This window comes from Somniosus microcephalus, chromosome 8, assembly GCF_052327205.1.
Source record: "Somniosus microcephalus isolate GS21.2 chromosome 8, FLI_Smic_1.0, whole genome shotgun sequence".
In the NCBI taxonomy this organism is placed as follows: domain Eukaryota; kingdom Metazoa; phylum Chordata; class Chondrichthyes; order Squaliformes; family Somniosidae; genus Somniosus; species Somniosus microcephalus.
In genome coordinates, this window is record NC_140994.1 from 196,073,340 (window position 1) to 196,098,809 (window position 25,470).

The 25,470-nt window shown below is 47.7% G+C and overlaps 1 protein-coding gene across 3 annotated transcripts in view; it reads left to right on the forward strand.

Annotated features, from left to right (window-relative positions):
• The window catches only part of LOC147114009 (A disintegrin and metalloproteinase with thrombospondin motifs 2-like), a 413,260-nt gene that overhangs the window by 39,773 nt on the left and 348,017 nt on the right, over nucleotides 1-25,470 (forward strand). The gene's annotated exons all lie outside the window — the stretch shown is intronic.

A 25,470-nucleotide genomic window follows, 5' to 3' on the forward strand; every position in this document is an offset into this window, starting at 1 on the left:
AGGCGTGGTAGCCTCCGGGAGGAATTCGCCTGGTACGCGCAGCGGTTGTCCGTAGACTAACTCCGCTGCTGAGGACTGGAGGTCTTCCTTGACCGCGGTGCGTAGGCCTAGTAGCACCCACGGTAGGCGGTCAGTCCAGATACTGTCCTGGAGGCTGGCGCGGAGTGAGGCCTTGAGTGACCTGTGGAAGCGTTCACACAGCCCGTTGGCCTGCGGGTGGTACGCCGTAGTTCGGTGGAGCGTCACCCCGAGGTTGCGTGCTGTGGCCGTCCAGAATTCGGAGGTGACCTGGGCGCCTCTGTCGGAGGTTATGTCGGCCGGTACGCCGAACCTCGTGACCCAGGTGCTAACGAACGCCCTGGCGATGTCGGCTGTGGCGGTGGAGGTCAGCGGCACTGCCTCAGGCCAGTGTGTGTAGCGGTCGACCATCGTGAGGAGATAAGTTTGGCTTGCGATAGCGGCAGAGGACTGACGATGTCGACGTCTACGTGGTCGAAGTGGCGGTTGGGTACCTCGAAGTCTCCCGGGGTGCTTTTGTGTGCAGCTGTACCTTAGCCCATTGGCAGGCGAGGCAGGAGGTGGCCCAAGTCCGAACATCTTTGCTGAGGCCGCGCCAGACGAAGCGCTGGGAGAGGAGTTTGACAGATGCGCGGGAACCCGGATGGGAGAGCCCGTGGAGCGCGTCGCAGATGCGGCGGCGCCAGGTTGCAGGGACGACTGGCCTGGGTTGGTCGAGTGAGACGTCGCAAGTGACTGCCGTGGCTTCGGGCCCATGCGCGACCTTGGCTAGGTGTAGCCCTGGCAGGCTGGTGGCCGCCGAGAGGAGGTCTGGGTCCGTGAGCTGGGCCGCTGCTAGTTGCGCGTAGTCGACCGCTAGGTGATTCCCGCAGATGGCGGGACGGGAAAGGCAGTCGGCGACAACGTTGTCTCTACCGGAGACGTGCTGGATGTCCGTGGTAAACTCGGACACGGCCGCGAGCTGGCGTTGCTGCCTAGCGGACCAGGGTTCGGTGTTCTTGGCCATCGCGTATGTGAGCGGCTTGTGGTCCACGTACGCGGTAAAGGGGCGGCCCTCCAGGAGGAACCTGAAATGGCGGACCGACAGGTGGAGCGCGAGGAGCTTGCGGTCGAAAGTAGAGTATTTGACCTCCAGGGGGCGCAGTTGGCGGCTGTAGAAGGCAAGTGGCTGCCACGCGCCATTGACCCACTGCTCGAACACGGCTCCGACCGCATGGTCGGAGGCGTCGGTGAGCGTGACCCGGGCATCGGCCCTCGGGTGCGCGAGCAGGGTGGCGTCGGCGAGCGCATTTTTGGTGGCGTCGAAGGCGGCTGACGTGTCGGCGGTCCAGGCTACGGCCATCTTGCCGGATTTACCTCGGAGGGAGTCGTATAGGGGCTTCATGAGGGCTGCAGCTCTGGGGATGAACCTGTTGTAGAAGTTCACCATCCCGAGGAACTCCTGGAGGCCCTTGATGGTTTTGGGGCGGGGGAATTGCTGGACGGCCTGTACCTTGTTGGGCAGGGGGACGGCCCAAGCAGGGGTGATGTGGCCAAGAAAATCGATCTCGGCTAGGCCGAATTGGCACTTCGCCAGGCTGAGGATGAGCCCGTGTTGGGCTAGGCGCCCGAACAGGATGCAAAGGTGTTCGAGGTGTTCCTGTTTGGAGGAGCTGGCCATGAGAATGTCGTCTAGATAGATGAATAGGAAGTTCAGGTACCGGAGGACTGAGTCCATAAGGCGCTGGAAAGCCTGGGCTGCATTCTTGAGGCCGAAGGGCATCCTCAGGAACTCGAACAGGCCGAATGGGGTGATGACGGCCGTTTTGGGGATGGCCGCGGGGTGTACGGGGACTTGGTGGTAACCGCGCACCAGGTCGACCTTGGAGAAGACGGTTCGTCCGGCCAGTCGGGCCGAGAAGTCCTGGATGTGCGGCACCGGGTATCGGTCGGGGGTGGTGGCGTCGTTGAGGCGGCGGTAGTCCCCGCAGGGGTGCCAGCCTCCACCGGGCTTGGGGGCGATGTGGAGGGGCGAGGCCCAAGGGCTGCTGGAGCGGCGGATGATGCCGAGTTGCTCCATGGTGGTGAACTCGGCCCGCGCGATTTCCAGCTTGGCTGGGTTGAGTCTGCGGGCGTGGGCAGAGACCGGGGGGCTGGTGGTGGGGATATAGTGCTCCACACCGTGTTTGGCGGCTTTGGCCGAAAAGGTCGGGTTAGTGAGGGCGGGAAACTCGGCTAGTAGGGCCGAGTAGTCGTCCGTGGCTCTGGCGAGGCAGTCGGCCATCAGGCCGGCCGAACGGGCCGGGGTGAATGCGCCAGGGATGGGGGCCATAGTGTTGATGTCGACGAGGCGGTGCCTCAGAATGTCGACAAGGAGGCCGTGGATGCGTAGGAAGTCGGCGCCGATGAGTGGGCAGAGGACCTTGACTGTGAGGAACTCCCAGCGGTAGCGGCGGCCTGCGAGGTCGAGCGTGACCATGCGGGTGCCGTATGTGCGGATGTCAGAGTCATTGGCTGTGGCCAGCATGATACCCCGTGCGCCGCGTTGGATTTCGAGGGCGGAGGTGGGGGTGATGCTGTGCTGGGCTCCGGTGTCGCGCAGGAATCGGCGGTTGGTGCTGTCGTCGGTGACGTACAGTAGGGGCCCCTTTTGCCCCGCGGCCATCGTGGGGGCCGGTGCCGGGGGGGGGTTTGAAAGTGCACGGTGGCGTGCAGCGTTGGGCCCTAGTGCCAAAACGGGCGTGGTAGTAGCAGTGACCCGGAGTGGAAGGGCGGGTGGGCCGGGGGGGACCGCGTGGTCGTTGCCGTGAGGGCGGGCGGTCTGCGCGGAGAGTAGCCGGTCGGCCTTTTCGGCTATCTCATTCAGGTCCGTGGAGCCAGACTCCACAATGAGCGGGCGGATGCCGCCGGGGAGCTGCCGAATGAAAAGCGTGCGAAAGAGGGCGCTGGGGTTTTTGTCGTCCGAGAGGGACAGCATGTGGGAAAGCAGGTCTGATGGTGAAGCGTCACCAAGGCCTGGGAGGTCGAGGAGTTGGCAGTTGTGCTGGTAAGAGGACGCCTGAAATTTTTTTAAGAAGCGCGGCCTTCAGATGTTCCTACTTGCCTTCCTCTGGTGGATCCTGCAGCGCTGCCCAACCCTTGGGGACTGTGGCGCAGGTGAGAGAGGCGACGAGGTAGTCGTACTTCGTGGCGTCGACTGTAATGCTTCTCAGCCGGAATCTGGACTCGGCCAGGTTCTCCCAAAAGTCCGGTAGTTTAACCGTGACTGCGTTTGTATCCGCCATGCTAGCTTAGGATTCGTCCTGAGCGTCGGGGTCACCAGTGTTGAGATACCGCGGCAAACGTGGGAGTCGAGACCAGAGTTGATGGAACACAACTGCTTTAATTTACATCATGGCAAAAAGAGAGCTTGAAAAGCCCGCGCAACCACTTAAATACTCCCCAGACAGGAAGTGCTCCCGGCAGCCTGTCCCTGCGGGAAACAAGTTGCCGGCGGAAAGGGCCCCCGGCTGGGGGCGGCTGCTGCCGGCAGTGCGCCTGCGTAAACTGTCCGTGCCGCCGTGAGCGGATTATGTCCAATGGTGGCGTGTCGCCACACCATGGACCTATTTGAGGAAGAGCAGGAGAGTTCTCCCGGTGTCATGGTCAACATTTATCATTCAGCTGGTACATCAAAAACAGAAGTGGTCGTTATCTCATTGCTGTTTATAGGACCTTGCTGTGTGAAAATTGGCTGTTGTGTTTGTTTACATAACAGTGACTACACCTTCAAAGTAATTCATTGGCTGTGAAACACTTTGGGACTACCTGAGGATGAGAAAGGTGTTCTCTAAATGCAAGTTCTTGTTCTTCATTACTAAATCCTATTCCATTTGATTCTATCCCCAGTGTACTTGATCTCTTTAAGTACAGCTTAAGTATCCTGCTAAGATAAGAGATCTTCGACGCCATACACCATCCTTGATTTAAGTGAGTGGATGATAGTAGTACCACATATTCAACTTTGGCCTAAGTTCTCTGCTTTAGGAACAAGCAAGTGTCCTACCTCTGCATCCGTTTACTTACATCAATATCGGTTAGCATCGGTAGACTAAGCTTCATCTAGGTAAGGAGATAGTGGACAATATCATATGAAAGGAACATGTAGAGTTGATTTTCTAACAGATAATCATATATCACCCAATCCAGACTCTTGAGGCCAAGAAGTTGCACACAGTTTTTTCTGGCTGTGACAATTTTCAGCTACTGTGGCCCTTTGGCCTGGTGGCTGAACACTATCTTTGTTTCTTTGATGTCATGAAAACATTTTTGGACCCCCTGTTAAGTCCTTCTAGCAACTTAGATAATGACCAATCATCTTGATATTTCAACGGATCATAAGATAATTATGGATGAGGATGTCCATTCGGTCTATCTTAGTTCATCCATACAAAAAGACCCTAAAGTCCTCACATTGCAGCATCCAATTGATTCTTAAATGATTCTTGGATTGTCACCTCACTAATTTTATTTCTTTCAACATCATCCTTATTTCAACATTATTTTTAGGGTACACATGTTGCCCATTTTTGCATCTTATATGTAGTAATTTATACTTGTACACATGAAATTTTATCTGTCGTTGTTCTGCCCTCCCAAATATTTTGCCCAACTCATTCTGTAATTTTGAATTGCCTCCACTGATTCCACTGCCCCTCGTAGTTTGGTATTTTCTAAAAATTCTACCAGTTTGCATTGAGTTTCCTCCTAGGCGTGGCGGGGGAGTGGGGCAAGAGATGCAGTTCCGTACCAAAAGTTGTCTCCCTCCTCAACAGTATCTCCTCTAGAATGAGGGCCCCCCCCCCCCCCCCCCCCCATATTAGTAACCTTGGTCTCTCTCTCGTTTTCTACCCTATTTGTTTAACTTTCCAAACAACACATCTGGATTCCAGCTAACCTGGTGTATTACATAGGTCAAGAGTCTTATTTCCTGCTTGTTAAGGTGCTAAACTGTGATTGTAGAGCTGAATGGGTGCCCTAATTTATCACTAGTGTTAAACAATTGCTTATTGGAAAAGGCATTTCCAGACAAATAACCATGTAAGGGTCCTTAACACCAGCCAGATGGTAAATCACCCTCTTAAAGTTTATAAATGTAACCACTAATAATGTTGACAAGCCAAAAAAAGAAATGAAATACCTGAAAAGTTAATTATGTCTCTCTCTTAGTTTGCCAGTGGTCCGTTGTGCGTTGTCCTTATTCTTTGATGTTCACTTAAAACCAAATAATGTCTTTGTTAAAATAGTGTAATTTCATGCAAAGCTAGTGGAATTTCATGCAAAGCATTAACGTGCTTGTTACCAATATTGTGCAGTATAATTTCAACATATATGAAGCTTATGCAACATTTGGTGACTCTTGCTAATTGCTAGTGGCCCAGAATTTGCAGTGGGTAATAACAGTGAATGAACAGCGTTCACTGTTATTACCCCATTGAAACTTCAGGATGTAGCGCATGCGCATCCTAACGTGGAAATCCTGACGTTGTGGTCAGTTATTCACTCTGACATTGGCTGCGCTGTGGACCCTCCCCCTCCCGCTCCCGTAGCTGGTAATCAGTGTAAACTATCAAATCAGGGAAACTGATGAAAACTTCAGACCCTTTTGGATTAGGTGTAACTGTGGTTTTAACAAAGGTTATGGCCCTAAATAAACGAATTTTAATTTTGTGTAGTGTCAAATTTATCCATTTTAATAAAAATTAAAAATTTTTAAGAAACTTAAATTTTTTTTTTTCAGGTTTGCCTTTTCTCCATTTGAGGGCCTTGGCCAATCTTTTTTGCTCTCTAACATTTTTAAAAAGTTAGACTCAAAGGAGCTTCCTGGTTTGCTGTCTGAGAATTCTGTATTTTAATTGGCTGCTTAGATAGCTTGTTGACATCACAGCAGCTTGCATTATGGATTCCCCATTAACTTGTGTTGATTTCAATTACGCGTTGGAAAAGTCAAACTTCTCGCCACAGGGCCAGTGTCGAATGCCTTTGCTTTGCCGCAGACCGTAAATTATGGGCCAAAATATTGCCTTCCAGGAGCTTCTCCCAGTCTTAGTTTGTAGTATAAACATAGATTATTTTTTCAGATTAACTAATGACATCATTTATTAACACTTCAGATATTTTAAACTTTAGGGAGTGTATTAATGATAACCGTTTCCAGAAGAAAATCCATCATTAAAAAAGTGAATTGTGGTAAATTGCTTGCTTTTTTGCTTTTAATCTTGGTGGAGGTCTTTTAAGCATGTATTTAGTTACATGTGCAATGATTCCAAGTTTGGCAGCTGTCTGCTTTGTGGGAGGTCTGAGCAGGAAACTGCTGTGTTACTGGTTTATAGGGCTGCAGGAGATTGTAGTGCCATTTGGTAGGTGCCGATCTGGTTGGGTGTCTGAAACACCAACTGAGATTTGAGATTATGTATAGCAGAAAAGATCTTTAAAGTGTGTTAATTACCGAAGCTGTTATATTTTAGCCGATATTACACGCAGATGATATTGTGACATTACTACTTTGCTGTCCGATCAATTCGTTAGTAGTGCGATATCTTGGTGAAGATGATCTGGGTTCTTCCCCACCACTGAACCTGTCAATGTGGTATGCATATTATGTCTGCATTAAACCAGTGAAATTTTCTGCAACAAAATGGCCCAGTAATTCGGGTCCCAACGTGTGAGTACGGACGGGGTACTCGTGCGTGGGCCCGATGGAAGTGCCGGTTTTCAGCATGCACAGCGCATGCGCGGAAAACCGGCATTTCCTTTCCTCTGAACTAAGGGGTTCAGAGGTGGAACGCATGCGTGCAGGAGTCTGCGCGTGCGCGCTGAAATTCCTTTTTTTTTAAAGGTTTGCCCATGTGTGAAGGCCCCCAGTTTTTACGAATGGAAAAACCAAACGTAAGGACTTAGTTTTAAAAGGTAAGTGGTCTATTAATTAAAGTTAGAATTTTTTTTCACAGGTTTATTATTTTTAAAGACTTTACAGAAAGGTAAGTGTATTTTTAGACCTGATTTTGTGAATTTTTTCCGAAATTTGACTAATTGTTTAAATTTTTTTTACAGTTATTAATAGTTCATTTAATTAGTGGGATGTTTTTTTTACTTTTTATTTGAAGTTTAAGTACTGTTTTGGGCACCCGGAGTTTTCATGAGTTTGACAGTTCTTACTATCAAACTCATGAATGAACTTTTGCAACCTCCGATTGGTTGCCCAGTGCTCACGTGATCCCAGCCGGCTCATCGAACTAACTACGCCGCTGGATCACACAAGCACAGCACGCTGGGAGCTGAACCGGGCCACTGACAGGAAATCCACGCAGGGCCAGGCTTCAACTGTCGGCGCGCTATATAAGTGTAGGTCGGGGCCTTGCACCCGCGGGAAGCCCCCGACACCAATTTCTGGGCCATAATTTTAAATGGTGGTGCAAAAGTTTGTTTGAGCCTGGCAGTGGAATAAATTACATAATTTCTCCTGCACTGCTGAAATGCTGTATTCTTAATTTTGAGGGGAAAGGTCTGGTTGGCACAGCGGAAGTGAAGCAAATAATCCATTATGTTGGATCCGTGGTTCAGTGGATATGCTGTTATTAAATAATCACACGGATGCTGTACATTAACAATAAACAGGTCTTTACTGGAGGAGGGCAGTCTCAAGACTGGGGGTACAGAGGCATGCGCAAAACTTATATACCGGTGTGGTCACTGCCGGTACTACAGTATACAGGAGCTGTAAAGGTAGTTCTGACTTAAAGGTACATACACTACAATTCCTCCCTCCCCTTTTAGATTAGTAGTACCCCTAATATTCAAATAACAATTGACATTTCAACATGTACATTAAACAACAAAAGTCCATTTATAAATTCAGTCTTTGGGGCGGCTTCCTGACCCTTTTGGGAAAGCGCCTTTCTGGAGGTTCTTCTTAGTGCAGAGGCGATTCTGACCCCTTTTCATCGGGTAGTTCATCGGGTTCCACTGCTACTGGGTCTGAGGTAGATGCTACCGGTATGTCTGGTTCATCCCCAGGTACTCGAGACATGGGGTTGACGCGTTCCTGTGACGCTAAGATCTGATCGACGTGGCGTCTCACAATCTTCTCCCCGACATCCACTGTGTACATTAATGGCCCCTGCCTTGTACATATCGTTCCGGGTTGCCATTTCTCTGTTCGATAGTCACGGGCCAAGACTGGTTGCCCTACATTGAAGCTCCTTGTCGGCTTCTCATTGATGTGCTGGAATTGTTTGTCCTCAACATTTCTTCGCACATTTGGTCTGAGCAAGTCCAGACGAGATCTCAACCTTCGGTTAAAGAACATCATGGCCGGGGTCTGGTTGGTAACTGCATGTGTTGTGTTTCGGTAGGCTAATAAGAAATTGTCCATCTTATGCTGTAGTGGAATTTCATCGTCGCACATGGCCTTTATCGCCTTCTTAAAGGTTTGTATGAACCTCAGCCAATCCATTTGTGGCTGGATGATACGGGGCGGATGTGTAATGCCTTACCCCATTCCTTCTCAAATTTTTGGAACTCGTCGGACACAAACTGTCGTCCATTATCAGAGCAAATCTGCTCTGGCAAACCGTTTCTGGCAAATATGGTCCGTTGGACTGCAATCGTTTTCTCTGTAGTGGTTGAAGACATTTTTATCACCTCAGGCCACTTTGAATGAGCATCCACTGCTATTAAGAACATTGAGTCCATGAATGGACCAGCGAAATCAATATGCACCCGTTGCCATGGAGAGGAGGGCCACTCCCATGGGTGTAGAGGGGCATGTGGTGGTGCATTTTGGACCTTCTGGCATCCTAAGCAGCTTAGTTAGGTCTTCGATTTGTTGATCGATTCCCGGCCACCACACACAAGCCCGAGCAAGGCTTTTCATTTTCACTCACCCCGCCGCCCCCCCCCCCCCCCCCCCCCCCCAGATGACCTTCATTTAGCACTCTCTCTCCCTTAACTTGGGTGGAATCACCACTCTGGATCCACACATCACTGTCCCCTGGCATACTGATAGCTGTTCTCTTCTGGATGAGAATGCTGGCAACAGTGAGTCGCCATGAGTTGGCCATCCCCCTCACCGTCAATTCATATACCCGAGACAGCGTCGGATCATTGCGGGTCTCCTTCTCGATATCCGCGTTCGTTACTGGCAATCGTTCAATTATTGACGAATAAAATATCTCGATAGGGTCCACTGCTGGTGCTTCCTCCACAGTAGGCAGTGGCAGGCACGATAGCCCATCAGCGTTCCCATGCTGTTTCGTGCCTTTATATTCTATTTCATATTGATTCGCCCCTAGAAACAGGGACCATCTTTGTAACCGCTGTGCAGTCATCACTGGCATGCCCTTCTTAGGATTAAAGATGGAGACAAGTGGTTGGTGGTCAGTCAGCAAGGTGAACTTCTGCCCATGCAGATAGTGGTTGAATTTTTTTACTCCCCATACTAGGCTGAGGGCCTCCCTGTCAATCTGGGCGTAGTTGCGCTCGGCTGAGGTTAGTGACCGAGACGCAAAGGCTACTGGCCTCTCCAACCCGTCTGGGAATTTGTGCGACAGCACCGCTCCAATACCATAGGGTGATGCATCACATGCCAAACGAATTGGTAGTGCTGGGTTGAAATGGGCCAACACCTCTTTTGATGTGATCAATTCTTTACACTTCTGGAAAGCTCATCTACGTTCGTCATCCCACTTCCATGGTACCCCTGTTTGCAGTAGGGTGTTCAGTGGGTGTAATACCGTAGACAAATTTGGTAAGAACTTGTGGTAGTAGTTTACCAGCCCGAGGAACGACCTCAGTTGTGACACATTTTCCGGTGCTGGAGCCTTGACTACTGCCTCAATCTTGTCAGGGGACTTATGTAACCCCTCTTCATCGATGACGTGGCCACAATATGAGATCTGTTTCTGGAAAAACTCGCACTTGTGGCGATTTAGCTCGTAGCCCATACTCCTTTTAATCTGGTGAGCACCTTCTCCAAGTTAGCGAGGTGATCACCGTCATTTTCGCCCGTGACCAAGATGTCATCCAAATAACACTGGGTCCCTGGAATCCCTTGCAGGACCTGATCCATCGCCCTTTGCCAGATAGCCGGAGCCGAGGCTACTCCAAACACCAGCCGGTTGTATTGATAGAGACCTTTGAGTGTTGATCGTGAGGTATTGTTTCGAAGCTGCTTCTACCTCCATTTGCAAGTACGCCTGGGCTAGATCAATTTTGGTGAAGCGTTTACCTCCAGATAGCGAGGCGAAAATATCCTCAATTCGTGGAAGCGGATATTAGAACATAAGAAGATAAGAAATAGGAGCAGGAGTAGGCCAATCGGCCCCTCGAGCCTGCTCCGCCATTCAATAAGATCATGGCTGATCTGATCCTAACTGCCAATCTACTATCACAGAACCATCTCCTGAATCTAACAGAATTAGACACACGAAATAGCAGCAGGATCAGGCTACACGGCCCCTGGGCCCGCTCCGCTACCCACAGGGCCATGTCCGATCCGAACCTGGACTCGTGTCCAAATTCTTGCCCGCTCCCCATAACCCTTAATTCCCTTTACTTCTAGGAAACTGTCTATTTCTGTTTTAAATTTATGTAATGATGTAGCTTCTACAGCTTTTTGGGGCAGCATATTCCATGGACCGACCACCCTCTGAGTGAAGTAGTTCCTCCTCATCTCAGTTTTGAAAGAGCAGCCCCTTATTCTAAGACTATGCCCCCTAGTTCTAGTTTCACCCATCATCGGGAACATCTTCCCCGCATCCACCCGATCCAACCCCTTCACAATCTTTTATGTTTCAATAAGATCACCTCTCATTCTTCTGAACTCCAATGAGTAGAGTCCCAATCTACTCAACCTCTCCTCATATGTCCATCCCCCTCATCCCCGGGATTAACCGAGTGAACCTTCTTTGTACTGACTTGAGAGCAAGTATGTCTTTTCTTAAGTATGGACACCAAAACTGTATGCAGTATTCCAGGTGCGGTCTCACCAATACCTTGTACAACTGAAGCAATACCTCCCTATTTTTATATTCTATCCCCCTAGCAATGAAAGCCAACATTCCATTGGCCTTCTTAATCACTTGCTGCACCTGCATACTAACCTTTTGAGTTTCGTGCACCAGGACCCCCAGATCCCTTTGTACTTCAGTACTTTCCAGTTTCTTGCCATTAAGATAATAACTTGCTCTACAATTTTTCCTGCCAAAGTGCATAACCTCACACTTTCCAGTATTGTATTCCATCTGCCAAATCTCTGCCCACTTACTTAGCAGCTATGTCCCCTTGCAGGTTTTTTATGTCCTCCTCACTCACTACTTTCCCTCCCATATTGTACCGTGTGAAGGACTGGGTTCACTGTCACCTTAAAATCCCCACAGATGCGTACCTTCTTTGGTTCCCCAGACGTATTACTCAACGACCTCTTCATTACAGGAACGATGGGTGTAGCCCACTCGCTCCAGTCCACTTTGGACAGCACTCCTGAACGTTCCAACCCTTCCAGCTCTGCTTCAACAGCTGGTCTGATCGCATAAGGCACTGGTCTGGCCTTCAGAAACTTTGGGCTTGCATTTTCCTCTATTTTAATCGTCGCTGTTATGCCTTTTAGTGTTCCTAGTCCCTCCTGGAACACTTCTTTTGCATCAGTTAGCATTTTTGACAGTCGTCCAGGTGTGACGTCATCATCCTTTTTGGCCTCAACCTTCAGTGCCTGTATGGAATGCCAATCTAATTGTATCTTCCGGATCCATTCACGTCCTAGCAGTGTTGGTCCTCCATCTGGCAATACATATATATCCATCCATTTTAGGTATTTCCTGGCCTTTATATGTCACTTTCACCCTTATTTTTCCTTTGGGGTAGACTTTTTGCCCCGTATACGTCTTCAAGACAATCTCTGTAGCTTTCAAGGGTATGTATGAAAATAGCCGCTTGTAGTCTCTTTGATTTATGACTGTTAGAGCTGACCCTGTGTCCAATTCTATTTTCACTTGGACTCCGTCTATCTTGAGTGTAACCCAGATAGTCTGGTGATCCTCCATTTCTGTTACCTTATGTAGTTTCAGACAACCCAGCTCCTTGATTCCAAAGTCTGTCACTTTTCTGTTCGTCTGAACCACTGTCCATCACCTGGTGTACCTTTTTTGTACTTCTCCTCCTGTGGAGATTTCTTACTGTTGGTTTTCTTCCCAGACCTGCAGACTCTTGCTATGTGTCCTGCTTTCCCACACTGTCTGCACACTTGGTCCTTGAGCCAACAATCTTTCTGGTCATGTGTTGTTCTGCCGCAGCGATAGCACGTCCCTGTTCCATAGGACATTTCATTGGTGCCATATTCTTGCGGTCTCCGTTGTATCTCTGCAGCGCCCCTTGCGGCTGTTTCGTGTGATACTGCCATACTGAAAGCTTTGTCCAGCATAAGGTCCTTTTCTGATAGAAGCCGTTTCTGGGTTCCTTCACTTTGTAGCCCACACACAAACTTGTCTCTTAACGTATCTGCTAGTCCCGCTCCAAACTGGCAGTGTTTCGATAGCTTGCGCAGTTCCGTTAGGTACTCAGCATTGCTTTCGTCTTTGTGTTGGTTCCTTTTATGGAACTTAAATCGTTCTGCTATCAGCAGCGGTGTGGGGTTTGTGGTCCTGTAGGATTTCTACTATGCTTTCAAAATTCTTGTTTACCGGCTTCTCTGGGGTTATTAGATTTCGCAGTAACCCATAAGTTTTTGCACCCATTCGCCCTGCAGCACACCTCCATACGTTCCACATATGTCGCCCAATCTTCGACTTCATTGTCGAACGTAGAGATACTGCCACTCTTCGGCATCCTTGGGTGTGAGTTAACTGTCAAAAATGGTGCCTCCCGCGCTTCCACTTCTTCTCCACTGGCACAAAATGGCGTCTCCCGCGCTCGCTTTCCTTCCTTCCCGCGCTCGCCCTTCTCCGTTGCGGCTTCTAAAAATGGCGTCTCCCGCGCTCTTTCATCTTCTCCGTGGCTCAATGGCGTCTCCCGCGCTCCCCTTTCTGCGCCCCGCGGACCCTGTTCAGCCCGTGAGCCCTGGCTGTGCTCTGCGCATTCTTTTTATATTTTTTGACGCCGCTCAGTCTAGAACCCGACTGTTTCTCTATCCTCTCTCTCTCCGGTTTGTTTTCTTTTTCTCGACGCCGCTCGGTGTTCAACCCCCAGCTGCGCCCTGCGCTCTTCACCCTCTGTCTTACCCCGTCGATGCTGCTCGGCTTTCTCTCCGCCGTCGGTCGGCTCCAGCCGCCGCTGCTCGGGAAGGGTCTGCGCTGGACCTGTCGTCGGTCTCTTGCTGCTCGTTGTGGCTGGGGAACCAAGCCCGGCTCTCCACAGCCTCCCCTGCGAAGTTCAATCTCTGCCTGACTGCTGGGCGGTTGCTCGTGGTCGACGCCCGTGTTCCTGGCCTCGACTTTTTTTATGTTGCAGGTAGATTCGAATCGACGCTCGTCGCCACTGTTGGATCCATGGTTCAGTGGATATGCTGTTATTAAATAATCACACGGATGCTGTACATTAACAATAAACAGGTCTTTACTGGTGGAGGGTAGTCTCAAGACTGGGGGTACAGAGGCATGCGCAAAGCTTATATACTGGTGTGGTCACTGCTGGTACTACAGTATACAGGAGCTGTAAAAGTAGTTCTGACTTAAAGGCACATACACTACACACTAGAAATAAGCAGCAGTGTGTTGGTGTTAATCAGCACAGCTTCATAACAATGAGCTTGAGAAAATAACGAGTGGATTGAGCCCTGTATTGGGAGCGATAAAATACCTGCAGCCTTTTTTCACTTTAGTAATTTATTTGATTCTTTTTACTTTTTCCCCCTTGTTGAAGTCTTCTCCCCTATTACCTTTCCACAGCAGACAGGACCTAATGCCAGGTTTGTGCAAAAGCTGCTTGGAGGTGTATGACCCTCTGATTCTTTCAACCCTCTCCCAATGGGGAATGCCTGTCCTCTGCTCAATACCCCCTCAGTTTAAGATCCAGAACGGACCATGTGGGAAAATGCAGGCACCAAACCTCATCTTACCACAAGATGGTGCAATGCATGGGAGGCACAACTTATTTTTTAGCAGGTGAAATAAAAGGTCTATGGGGGAAGGATAGCTTTTGCTCTGCACCTGACACTCCTCCTTCCTTTGGCAATTCCAATTTTGTATAATGTTGAGAGCTTGATGTTGCAGACAAGAACTTGTGTCCACCTTGTGTTCTATCACTGTGGAATTACGTGTGTGAGAATTTTTTCATGTCTTCAAAATTTTCATTTTTTTGAATCAGCTGGTTATTTGAAACCCTTCACCGTGTTTAATAGTTTCCGTTCAAGCTACTGAGGAATCCACGCTCAACTACTTGCCCTGGTTACACATTCTCTCCAATAGGGAACATCCAACTTACCCAAGTCCAGAGGCCTTAGATGCAAGTTGTCAGCCAAGTTTTAGCGATCCCCAAGTGTGTGCAGGGGTACTGCTGGAGTTTAATCAGCTAAAGTTGTGCAGCTTACCAGAGCAATTCACTGGTTAGCTTCCTGCTGCTTGTTCAGCTCATGGCACCCTACCCATTAGGGCTTTGGCTGGCAGGGTTATCTGGAGCCGAGTGAGAAGAATCCCAACAGCCAGTGAACGTTTCTTCTCAAGGTTGCATTTGTGAGCCAATCTGCTGGTTGATCATTAACAGTGGATCAGTCTGACTCAATGCGATTTGACATTTACACTAATGAATATCAATATATAACATGCTTTTCAAGATATTTACCGCTATACATAGACAATAGTTCATTAAATAGTCAGGTATGCAGAGATTCCAGTCTCGTGGGCATCGGGTAGTTCAGTAATTTTTCAAGGTCAAAAAAGAAATAAATCAAGAGATTTGAATCCATTTTCTGAGACAGGCAACAAAATTGTTTTTCACATTTGTTTAAAAAATATATATTTTTGGTCTCATTCTGTCTAAGTGTAATATGAGATATGACAGCTGCATTTGTTACCTACCTTTAGGCAAAATATATTTAAAATATTCTTTTCTTTAAAGATAATCACCAGTTAATTTAAATAGTCAGATATGCATAATCATTTGTTGCTTTAGGCGACCAAACAATCTAATTCTAGGACGTGTTGCGGCTTGTTGTACAGTTCAATGGTCATTTTGGGAGAATGAAGGTATGGTTAGCATGGACTGTAAAGATCTTGCTGTTTGCTGTTGGGAATTGCCATAAATATTTAACTCCTAAGGATGTTGTATTTACTCAAATATAAAGATCTCTTCCAATATAATCTGGAGTTATAATTATTTCTGATTCCCAGCGCCTCTAGAGGTTGACTCATGGAATATTGCAAATTAGAGCTTATCTAAAAATGCATTGGGCAAACATTTTACATAGTAATTTACTTGCTGTCATTATTGCTAATTTACTACCAGCAATAAGCAAATTTAGTTCTTGGGACTTCTGCGATTATTAAAATATTTGGGAGCCAAGTACATTCATTTAAATTGGATGCAATTGGAATGGCTTCTATAATGGGCAGAATTCTGGTCTGCTAGATTTCTGCCCATTGGGGATGAAGCTGAAAGTTTACCCCATATAGTATTCTTTAATGTTACTGAAGTAGGGGTTCTAGATGGGCTTACAGGATTGAAAAAAATAAATCCACGGGGATGGATGAACTCTTACCCCAAGGGACCTAGGGAGACTGGAGAGGAGATTTGTGAAGCACTGATGGTCATTTTGAGGGAATCCGTGAATACTGGGGAGCTTCTAACAGACTGGAAACAGGCAAATATGTTCAAAAAGGGGGACAATAGCCATACATGGCAACTATAGACCCATTAGCCTGATCTTAATAATCACATAACTAATGGAATTAGTAACAACAAAGTAGAAGAGTATTTTTATGAGAACCTAATAATGTGACTTTAGAATGTGTGGATCTTACCATAAATGTTTCTGAGGAGGTGGCAGAGCAGTAGAGGCAGGCAGGTAGTGCAGGGGACCCCTGTGGCCATCCCCCTCTCAAATAGGTATACCGATTTAGATACTGTTGAGGGGGATGACTTACCAGAGGAAGGCAGCAGCAGCCAACTTCCCGGCACCAGGGGTGCTTCTGCTGCTCAGGAAGGGAGGAAAAAGAGTGGGAGAGCAATAGTGGTAGGGGATTCTATCGTAAGGGGAACAGATAGGCGTTTCTGTGGCCGTAGACGTGACTCCAGGATGGTTTGTTGCCTCCCTGGTGCCAGGGTCAAGGATGTCACTGAACGGTTGCAGGGCATTCTGAAGGGGGAGGGTGAACAGTCAGAGGTCGTGGTTCACATTGGGACCAATGACATGGGTAGGAAGAGGGATGAGGTCCTGCAGCAAGAATTTAGGGAGCTAGGTAGCAGATTAAAGAGCAGGACCTCAAAGGTTGTAATCTCTGGATTACTCCCGGTGCCTCGTGCTAGTGAGTATAGGAATAGGAGGATAGAGCAGATGAATGTGTGGCTAAAGAGTTGGTGCAGGAGGGAGGGCTTTAGTTTCCTGGATCACTGGGCCTGCTTCGGGGGAAGGTGGGACTTGTACAAGTCTGACGGGTTGCACCTGAACCAGAGCGGGACAAATATCCTTGCGGGGAGGTTTGCTAGCACTGTTCGGGGGGGTTTAAACTAAAATGGCAGGGGGTTGGGAACCTGAGCAAGGAGACAGGAAAGAGAAACCGGGATAAAAGCAAAAGATAGGAAGGAGAAAAACAAAAGTGGCAGTCAGAGAAATCAACGGTTTAAATCAAACGTGGCCACAGTAAATAATTCTAATAGGTCTAAGAGCATTAAAAAAACAAGCCTGAAGGCTTTGTGTCTTAATGCGAGGAGCATTTGTAATAAGGTGGACGAATTGGCTGTGCAAATAGAGGTAAACGAATATGATTTGGTTGGGATTACGGAAACGTGGCTCAAGGATGACCAAGACTGGGAACTCAACATCCAGGGGTATTCGATATTCAGGAAAGATAGGCAAAAAGGAAATGGAGGTGGGGTAGCATTACTGGTTAAAGAAGGGATGAACACAATTGTAATGAAGGATATTAGCTCTGATGATGTGGAATCTGTATGGGTAGAATTGAGAAATACTAAGGGGGAAAAACATTAGTGGGAGTGGTATATAGACCTCCCAACAGTAAGGCGGAGGTTGGGGATGGCATGAAAAGGGAAATTAAAGAAGCGTGCAATAAGGGCACAGCAGTCATCATGGGTGACTTTAATCTACATATAGATTGGGCCAACCAAATTAGTAACAATACTGTGGAGAAGGAATTCCTGGAGTGTTTACGGGATGGTTTCCTGGACCAATATGTCGAGGAACCAACCAGAGATCAGGCCATCTTAGACTGGGTATTATGTAACGAGAAAGGATTAATTAGCAATCTTGTTGTACGAGGCCCCTTGGGTCGGAGCGATCATAATATGATCGAATTCTTCATTAAGATGGAGAATGAAGTAGTTGACTCGGAGACTAGGGTCCTCAATTTAAATAAAGGAAACTACGATGGTCTGAGGAGCGAGTTGGGTAGGATTGATTGGGGAATGGCACTCAAAGGGTTGACGGTGGATCGGCAATGGCAAACATTCAAAGACCGAATGGATGAGCTACAGAATTTGTTCATCCCAGTTTGGCATGAAAATAAAACAAAAAAGGTGACTCAACTGTGGCTAACAAGGGAAATTAGGGATAGCATAAGATCCAAGGAGAGGACATATAAATTGGCCAGAAAAAGCAATAATCCTGAGGATTGGGAGCAGTTTAGGATTCAACAAAGGAGGACAAAGGGATTAATTAAGAAAGGGAAAATAGAATATGAGAGTAAGCTAGCAAGGAACATAAAAACTGACTGTAAAAGCTTTTATAGATATGTGAAGAGAAAAAGATTGGTGAAGTCAAGCGTAGGTCCCTTGCAGTCAGAATCAGGGGAATTTATAATGGGAAACAAAGAAATGGCTGACCAACTAAATTCATACTTTGGTTCTGTCTTCACAAAGGAGGACACAAATAACCTCCCAGAGATGCCGGGGAACATAGGGCCTGATGAAAGGGTGGAACTGAAAGAAATCAGTATTTGTAGGGAAATGGTGTTAGGAAAATTGATGGGACTGAAGGCCGATAAATCCCCAGGGCCTGATAATCTACATCCCAGGGTACTTAAGGAAGTGGCCCTAGAAATAGTAGATGCATTGCTGGTCATCTTCCAGAACTCGATAGACTCTGGAACAGTACCCATGGATTGGAGGGTAGCTAATGTTACCCCACTATTCAAAAAAGGTGGTAGAGGAAAAAGCGGGGAATTATAGACCGGTAAGCCTGACATCGGTAGTGGGGAAAATGCTCAAATCTATTATAAAAGATGTAATAGCAGAGCACTTGGTAAGCAGTGACAGGATCGGACAAAGTCAACATGGATTTACAAAAGGTAAATCATGCTTGACTAATCTAGAATTTTTTGAGGATGTAACTGGTAAAATAGATAAGGGAGAACCAGTGGATGGTGGTGTATTTGGACTTTCAGAAAGCTTTCGATAAGGTCACACAAGAGATTAGCGTGCAAAATTAAGGCACATGGGATTGGGGGCAAGGTATTGACTTGGATAGAGAACTGGTTGGTGGACAGAAAGCAAAGAGTTGGAATAAACGGGTCATTTTCCGAGTGGCAGGCAGTGACTAGTGGGGTACTGCAAGGATCGGTCCTAGGACCCCAGCTTTTCACAATATATATTAATGACCTGGATGAGGGAATTGGATGTAATATCTCCAAATTTGCAGACGACACAAAGCTGGGTGGGAGGGTAAGCTGTGAGGAGGATGTCGTGAAACTCCAGTACGATTTGGACAGATTGGGTGATTGGGCAGAAACATGCCAAATGCACTATAATGTGGATAAATGTGAGGTTATGCACTTTGGTGGCAAAAACAGGAAGGCAGATTGTTATTTGAATGGCAATAGATTGGGAGAAGGGGAAGTGCAAAGAGACCTGGGTGTTCTTGTGCACCAGTCGCTGAAGGTAAGCATGCAGGTGCAGCAGGCGGTTAAGAAGGCAAATGGTATGTTGGCCTTCGTAGCAAGAGGGTTCGAGTACAGGAACAAGGATGTCTTGCTACAGTTGTACAGGGCCTTGGTGAGGCTGCACCTTGAGTATTGTGTGCAGTTTTGGTCGCCTTACCTGAGGAAGGACGTTCTTGCCATGGAGGGAATGCAGCGAAGATTCACCAGGCTGATACCTGGGATGGCAGGAATGACGTATGAGGAGAGATTGTGTCGATTGGGCTTATACTCACTGGAGTTTAGAAGATTGAGAGGGGATCTCATTGAAACCTATAAAATTCTGTCAGGCCTGGACAGACTAGATGCAGGAAGGATGTTTATGATGGCTGGGGAGTCCAGCACCAGGGGTCATAGTCTAAGGATAAGGGGTAAGCCATTTAGGACTGAGATGAGGAGGAATTTCTTCACCCAGAGAGTAGTGAACCTGTGGAATTCTCTGCCACAGAGGGCGGTGGAGGCCAGTTCATTAAATATATTCAAAAAAGAGTTGGATATATTTCTTAAGGCTAAAGGGATCAAGGGATATGGGGAGAAGGCAGGGAATTTGGATGATCAGCCATGATCTCGTTGAATGGCGGAGCAGGCTCAAAGGGCCGAATGCCCTACCCCTGCTCCTATCTTCTATGTTTCTATGTAACTTGCTGGGGGTAGCCATATTACATGCTGTACTTTGACCTCGAACAGGCTTTATAATGTCACTAAGATTTGGATATGGCTCAGTAACTGGCTAAAGAGAAAAGAGCATACAGTAGCAGAAAGAGAAGGAAGTAGCAATGGGGAGAGATATTGTGTGGTGTACACCAGGTGTCTGTGCTAAGACTCCTATTCTTGGAAAAACATAAATGACCTAGAATCACAGTCTCAATGCAAAGTAGTGAATTATGCCGCGGGGGCGGTGGGATTGTGGACTCTGAGGAGTTAGCCAAAATCTCTGAGAGCTTGACCGGGTTTCCAGCTGGACCAACAGGGATAGAGAAAGTAAACCTAAAGCAACACTTTCAGATGTGCCAGGGTTGAAGGATAAGAAGACATAGATTTAGGCTTGAGTGTAAATTTGGGATAGATGTCAGGAAGTGTATATTGTAAGCAATCAATAGCTGGAACAGGTTGCCAGGAAGACTGGTTGAGGCCAGGATGCTGGACTCATTTAGGAAACCACTACATTTTGACTGGGAAATTAGTAGGGTTGGTATTTTGGAAGGATGAGATCAGATTGCCTGAAAGACCTTCTTCCCCCAAACCTGTTTGCGCAAGATGATCAGAAATCAGCTTGGGGTGGAAGAATGGTGTAGGTAGTAGGCTGGACCTGAGTGAAGCAGGCCTGTGGTACACTTATGAGCATTGGTTTTGGCTTCGTACTGGTTGTTGTAGGAGAAGAGGAGACCCTGGTTGAAGTCTGAGGGATAGGTTCCTAGACACAAAGACAATAGGAGGAGTGGATTGAGAAAAAGCAATACTGTACTGAAGAGAGTAACATCCACTTTGAATTGAGAAGTGGGAAACTGAGTGGCACAATTGGTCAACATTCAGTTCTGTAACTTTGGTTTAATTCCATACCTAGCCAAATCTTTTTCTGCACAATCTTTTTCTACTGGCTGCAAGAATCCTATATAAAATGAGTTTGGACTGCCACAAGCCAATCGTCAGTGGTCATGGACTCAACATACAAGTGCTCATAATTTAACATAGATTGGTATTAAATTGAACAAATAAAGATTTCTGATGTTGGATGTTAGATCTGTGTATTTTTGATGTTGTGTGTCCTTCAATAACTAGACACGAGACTTCAGGAACAATCAACAGGTATTTACTGGATGAGGGTTACTCTAAAACTAAACGTACAGATCCCTACTCAGGGTTTATATACAAGTGTGGTCACTGCCGGTACTACAGTATACAGGAGCTGTAAAAGTAGTTCTTCCCTTAAAGGTACATACACTACAATTCTTCCCCTTTTAGATTGACAGTACCATAACATTCATTTAACAATTAACACTTTTAACATGCACATTAACTGAAAATAGTCCATTTATAAATTCAGTCTTTGGGGCGGCTTCCTGATCCTTTTTGGATAGCGCCTTTCCTGAATGTCTTGTTGCTGCGGAGGCCCCTTGTTGTCAGTTGGTTCATCAGCTTCCGATGCTACTGTTTCTGGGGTAGATGCTACCTGTATGTCGGGTTCATCACCAGGTGCGCGAGTCATGGGGTTGACTCGTTCCTGTGACTCTTGGATCTGGTCGACATGGCGTCTCACAATGCTCTCGTCTCACAATGCTCTCCCCAACATCCACTGTGTACATTAGTGGCCCCTGCCGTGTGCATATCGTTCCTGGTTGCCATTTCTCTGTTCGGTAGTCGCGGGCCAAGACTGGTTGCCCTACATTGAAGCTCCTTGTCGGCTTCTCATTGATGTGCTGGAATTGCTTATTCTCAACATCTCTTCGTACATTTGGTCTGAGCAAATCCAGACGAGATCTCAACCTTCGGTTAAAGAGCATCGTGGCTGGGGTCTGGTTGGTGACTGCATGTGTCGCATTTCTGTAGGCTAACAGGAAATTGTCCACCTTATGCTGCAGTGGAATGTCGTCATCGCACATGGCCCTTACTGCTTTCTTAAAGGTTTGTACGAACCTCTCAGCCAATCCATTTCTGGCTGGATGATACAGGGCGGATGTGTAATGCCTTACCCCATTCCTTTTCATGAATCTTCGAAACTCTTCGGACACAAACTGTGGTCTATGGTCCGTAGAACTGCAATAGTTTTCTCCGTGGTGGTGGACGACATTTTGATCACCTCAGGCCATTTCGAGTGCGCATCCATGACTATTAGAAACATTGAGTCCATGAATGGACCAACAAAATCAATATGCAACCGTTGCCATGGAGATGAGGGCCACTCCCATGGGTGTAGAGGGGCATGTGGTGGTGCATTTTGGACCTTCTGGCATCCTGAGCAGCTCTTTGTCAGGTCTTCGATTTGCTGATCGATCCCCGGCCACCACACACAAGCCCTAGCAAGGCTTTTCATTTTCGCCCCTCCCAGATGGCCTTCGTGAAGCTCATTGAGCACTCTCTCCCTTAACTTGGGTGGAATTACCACTCGGGATCCACACATCAAGGTCCCCCGGCATACTGACAGCTGTTCTCTTCTGGATGAGAATGCTGGCAACAATGAGTCGCCATGTGTTGGCCATCCCTTCACCGTCAAGTCATATACCCGAGACAGAGTCGGATCATTTTGGGTCTCCTCTATATCAGTGTTAGTTACTGGCAAGCGTTCAATTATAGTCGAATGAAATATTTCGACAGGGTCCACTGCTGGTGCTTCCTCCGCAGTAGGCAGTGGCAGGCGTGATAGCCCATCAGCGTTTCCATGCTGTTTCGTGCCCTTGTACTCGATTTCATATTGGTTCGCCCCTAGAAAAAGAGACCATCTTTGTAGCCGTTGCGCAGTCATCACCGGCACGCCCTTCTTTGGATTAAAGATGGAGACAAGTGGTTGGTGGTCTGTCAGCAAGGTGAACTTCTGCCTGTGCAGATAGTGGTTGAACTTTTTCACTCCCCACACTAGGCTGAGGGCCTCCCTGTTAATCTGGGCGTAGTTACGCTCGGCTGAGGTTAGTGACCGAGACGCAAAGGCTACCGGCCTCTCCGAGCCGTCCGGGAACTTGTGCGACAGCACCGCTTCAATGCCATAGGGTGATGCATCACACGCCAACCGAATGGGTAGTGCTGGGTTGAAATGAGCCAACACCTCTTTTGATGTGATCAATTCTTTGCACTTCTGGAAAGCTCGTTTACATTCGTCATTTCACTTGCATGGTACCCCCGTTTGCAGTAGGGTGTTCAGTGGGTGTAGTACTGTAGACAAATTCGGCAAGAACTTATGGTAGTAGTTCACCAGCTCGAGGAACGACCTCAGTTGTGACACATTTTCCGGTGCTGGAGCCTTGACTACTGCCTCAATCTTTTCAGGGGACTTATGTAACCCCTCTTCATCAATAACGTGGCCACAATACGAGATCTGCTTCTGGAAAAACTCGCATTTGTGGCGATTTGCTCGGAGCCCATATTCCTTCAATCTAGTGAGCACCTTCTCCAGGTTGGCAAGGTGATCACTGTCATTTTCGCCCGTGACTAGGATGTCGTCCAAATAACACTGGGTCCCTGGAATCCCTGGCAGGACTTGATCCATTGCTCTTTGCCAAATAGCCGGAGCTGATGCTACCCCGAACACCAGCCGGTTGTATTGGTAGAGACCTTTATGAGTGTTGATCGTGAGGTACTGTTTCGAGGCTTCTTCTACCTCCATTTGCAGGTACGCCTGGGCCAGATCAATCTTAGTGAAGCGTTTCCCTCCAGATAGCGAGGCGAAAATATCTTCAATCCGCGGAAGCGGATATTGTACCGTGTGAAGGACTGGGTTCACTGTCACCTTAAAGTCCCCACAGATGCGAACCTTCTTTGGTTCCCCAGGCGTATTACTCAATGACCTCTTCATTACAGGAACGATGGGTGTGGCCCACTCGCTCCAGTCCACTTTGGACAGTACTCCTGAACGTTCCAAACCTTCCAGCTCTGCTTCGACGGCTGGGCGGATCGCATAAGGCACCGGTCTGGCCTTAAAAAAAAAAAAAAAAAAAAAAAAAAACTTTGGGCGTGCATTTTCCCCTATTTTGATCATCGCTGTTATGCCTTTTATGGTTCTAAGTCCCTCCTGGAACACTTGTGTGTCAGTTAGCATTTTTGACAGTCGTCCAGGTGTGGCGTCGTCATCCTTTTTGGCATCTACAGTCAGTGCTTGTATGGAATGCCAATCTAGCTGTATCTTCCGGATCCATTCACGTCCTAGTAGTGGTGGCCCTCCATTTGGCAATACATATAGGTCCATTTTTGGTGTTTCCTTACCGTTATATACAACGTTCACCCTTATTTTTCCTTTGGGGTAGACTTTTTGCCCCGTGTACGTCTTCAAGACAATCTCTATCTCTCAAGGGTATATGTGAGAATAGCCGCTTGTAGTCCCTTCGGTTTATGACTGTTCGGGCTGATCCTGTGTCCAAGTCCATTTTCACTTGGACTCCAGCTATCTTGAGCGTGACCCAGATAGTTTGATGATCCTCCGTTTGGATCACCTTATGTAGTTTCAGACAACCCAGCTCCTTGCTTCCGGAGTCTGTATCACTTTTCTGTTCGTCTGAACTACTCTCCGTCACCTTATGTACCTTCTTGTACTTCTCCTGTGGAGATTTCTTGCTGCTGGTTTTCTTTCCCGACCTGCAGACTCTTGCTATGTGTCCTACTTTTCCACACTGTCTGCACACTTTGTCCTTAAACCAGCAATCATTATGGTCGTGTGTTGTTCTGCCGCAGCGATAACTGTTCCGTATGACATTTCATTTGTGCCATATTCTTGCGGTCTCCATTGTATCTCTGCAGCGCCCCGTGTGGCTGCTTCGTGTGATACTGCCATGCTGAAAGCCTTTTCCAGCGTAAGGTCCTTTTCAGATAAAAGCCGTTTCTGGGTTCCTTCACTTTGAAGCCCACACACAAACTTGTCCCTTAAGGTATCTGCCAGTCCCGCTCCAAACTGGCAGTGTTTCGATAGCTTACGCAGTTCTGTTAAATACTCAGCATTACTTTCATCTTTATGCTGGTTCCTTTTGTGAAACTTAAATCTTTCTGCTATCAGCAGCGGTGTGGGGTTTAAGTGGTTCTGTAGGGTTGACACTATATGTTTCCAAAATCCTTGTCCACTGGCTTCTCTGGGGTTACTAGGTTTCGCAGTAAGCCATACGTTTTTGCACCCATGGAATTCAACAATACCAGCGCTTTCCTCTCATCTGGCACTTCCTTCGCCTTGCAGTACACTTCTATGCGTTCGACATATGTCGTCCAATCTTCGACTTCATTGTCGAATGCTGTGATACTGCCACTCTTCGGCATCCCTGGGTGTGGTTAGACTGGCTCAAAATGGCGTTTTCCCGCGCTCTCCCTTCTTCTCCGCTGCGACTCAAAATGGCGTTTTCCCGCGCTCTCCCTTCTTTTCCGCTGCGGCTCAAAATGGCATTTCCCGCGCTCTCCCTTCTTCTCCGCTGCGGCTGCTTGGCCCTTGAACACCGGCTGCGCTCTACGCGTTTCCCTTTCTTCCCTGCTGACGCTGCTCATCCCTTGAACACCGGCTGCGCTCTGCGCGTTTTCTTTCGCGCCTCTCTCTCTTCTCCCGTCGACGCCGTTCGGTCCTGAACACCTGCTGCGCCCTGTGCGCTCTACCTTCTCTCTTCTCCCGTCGACGCTGCTCGGCCTTTTCTGTGCCGTCGGTCGGCTCTAGCCGCCGCTGTCCGGGAAGGGT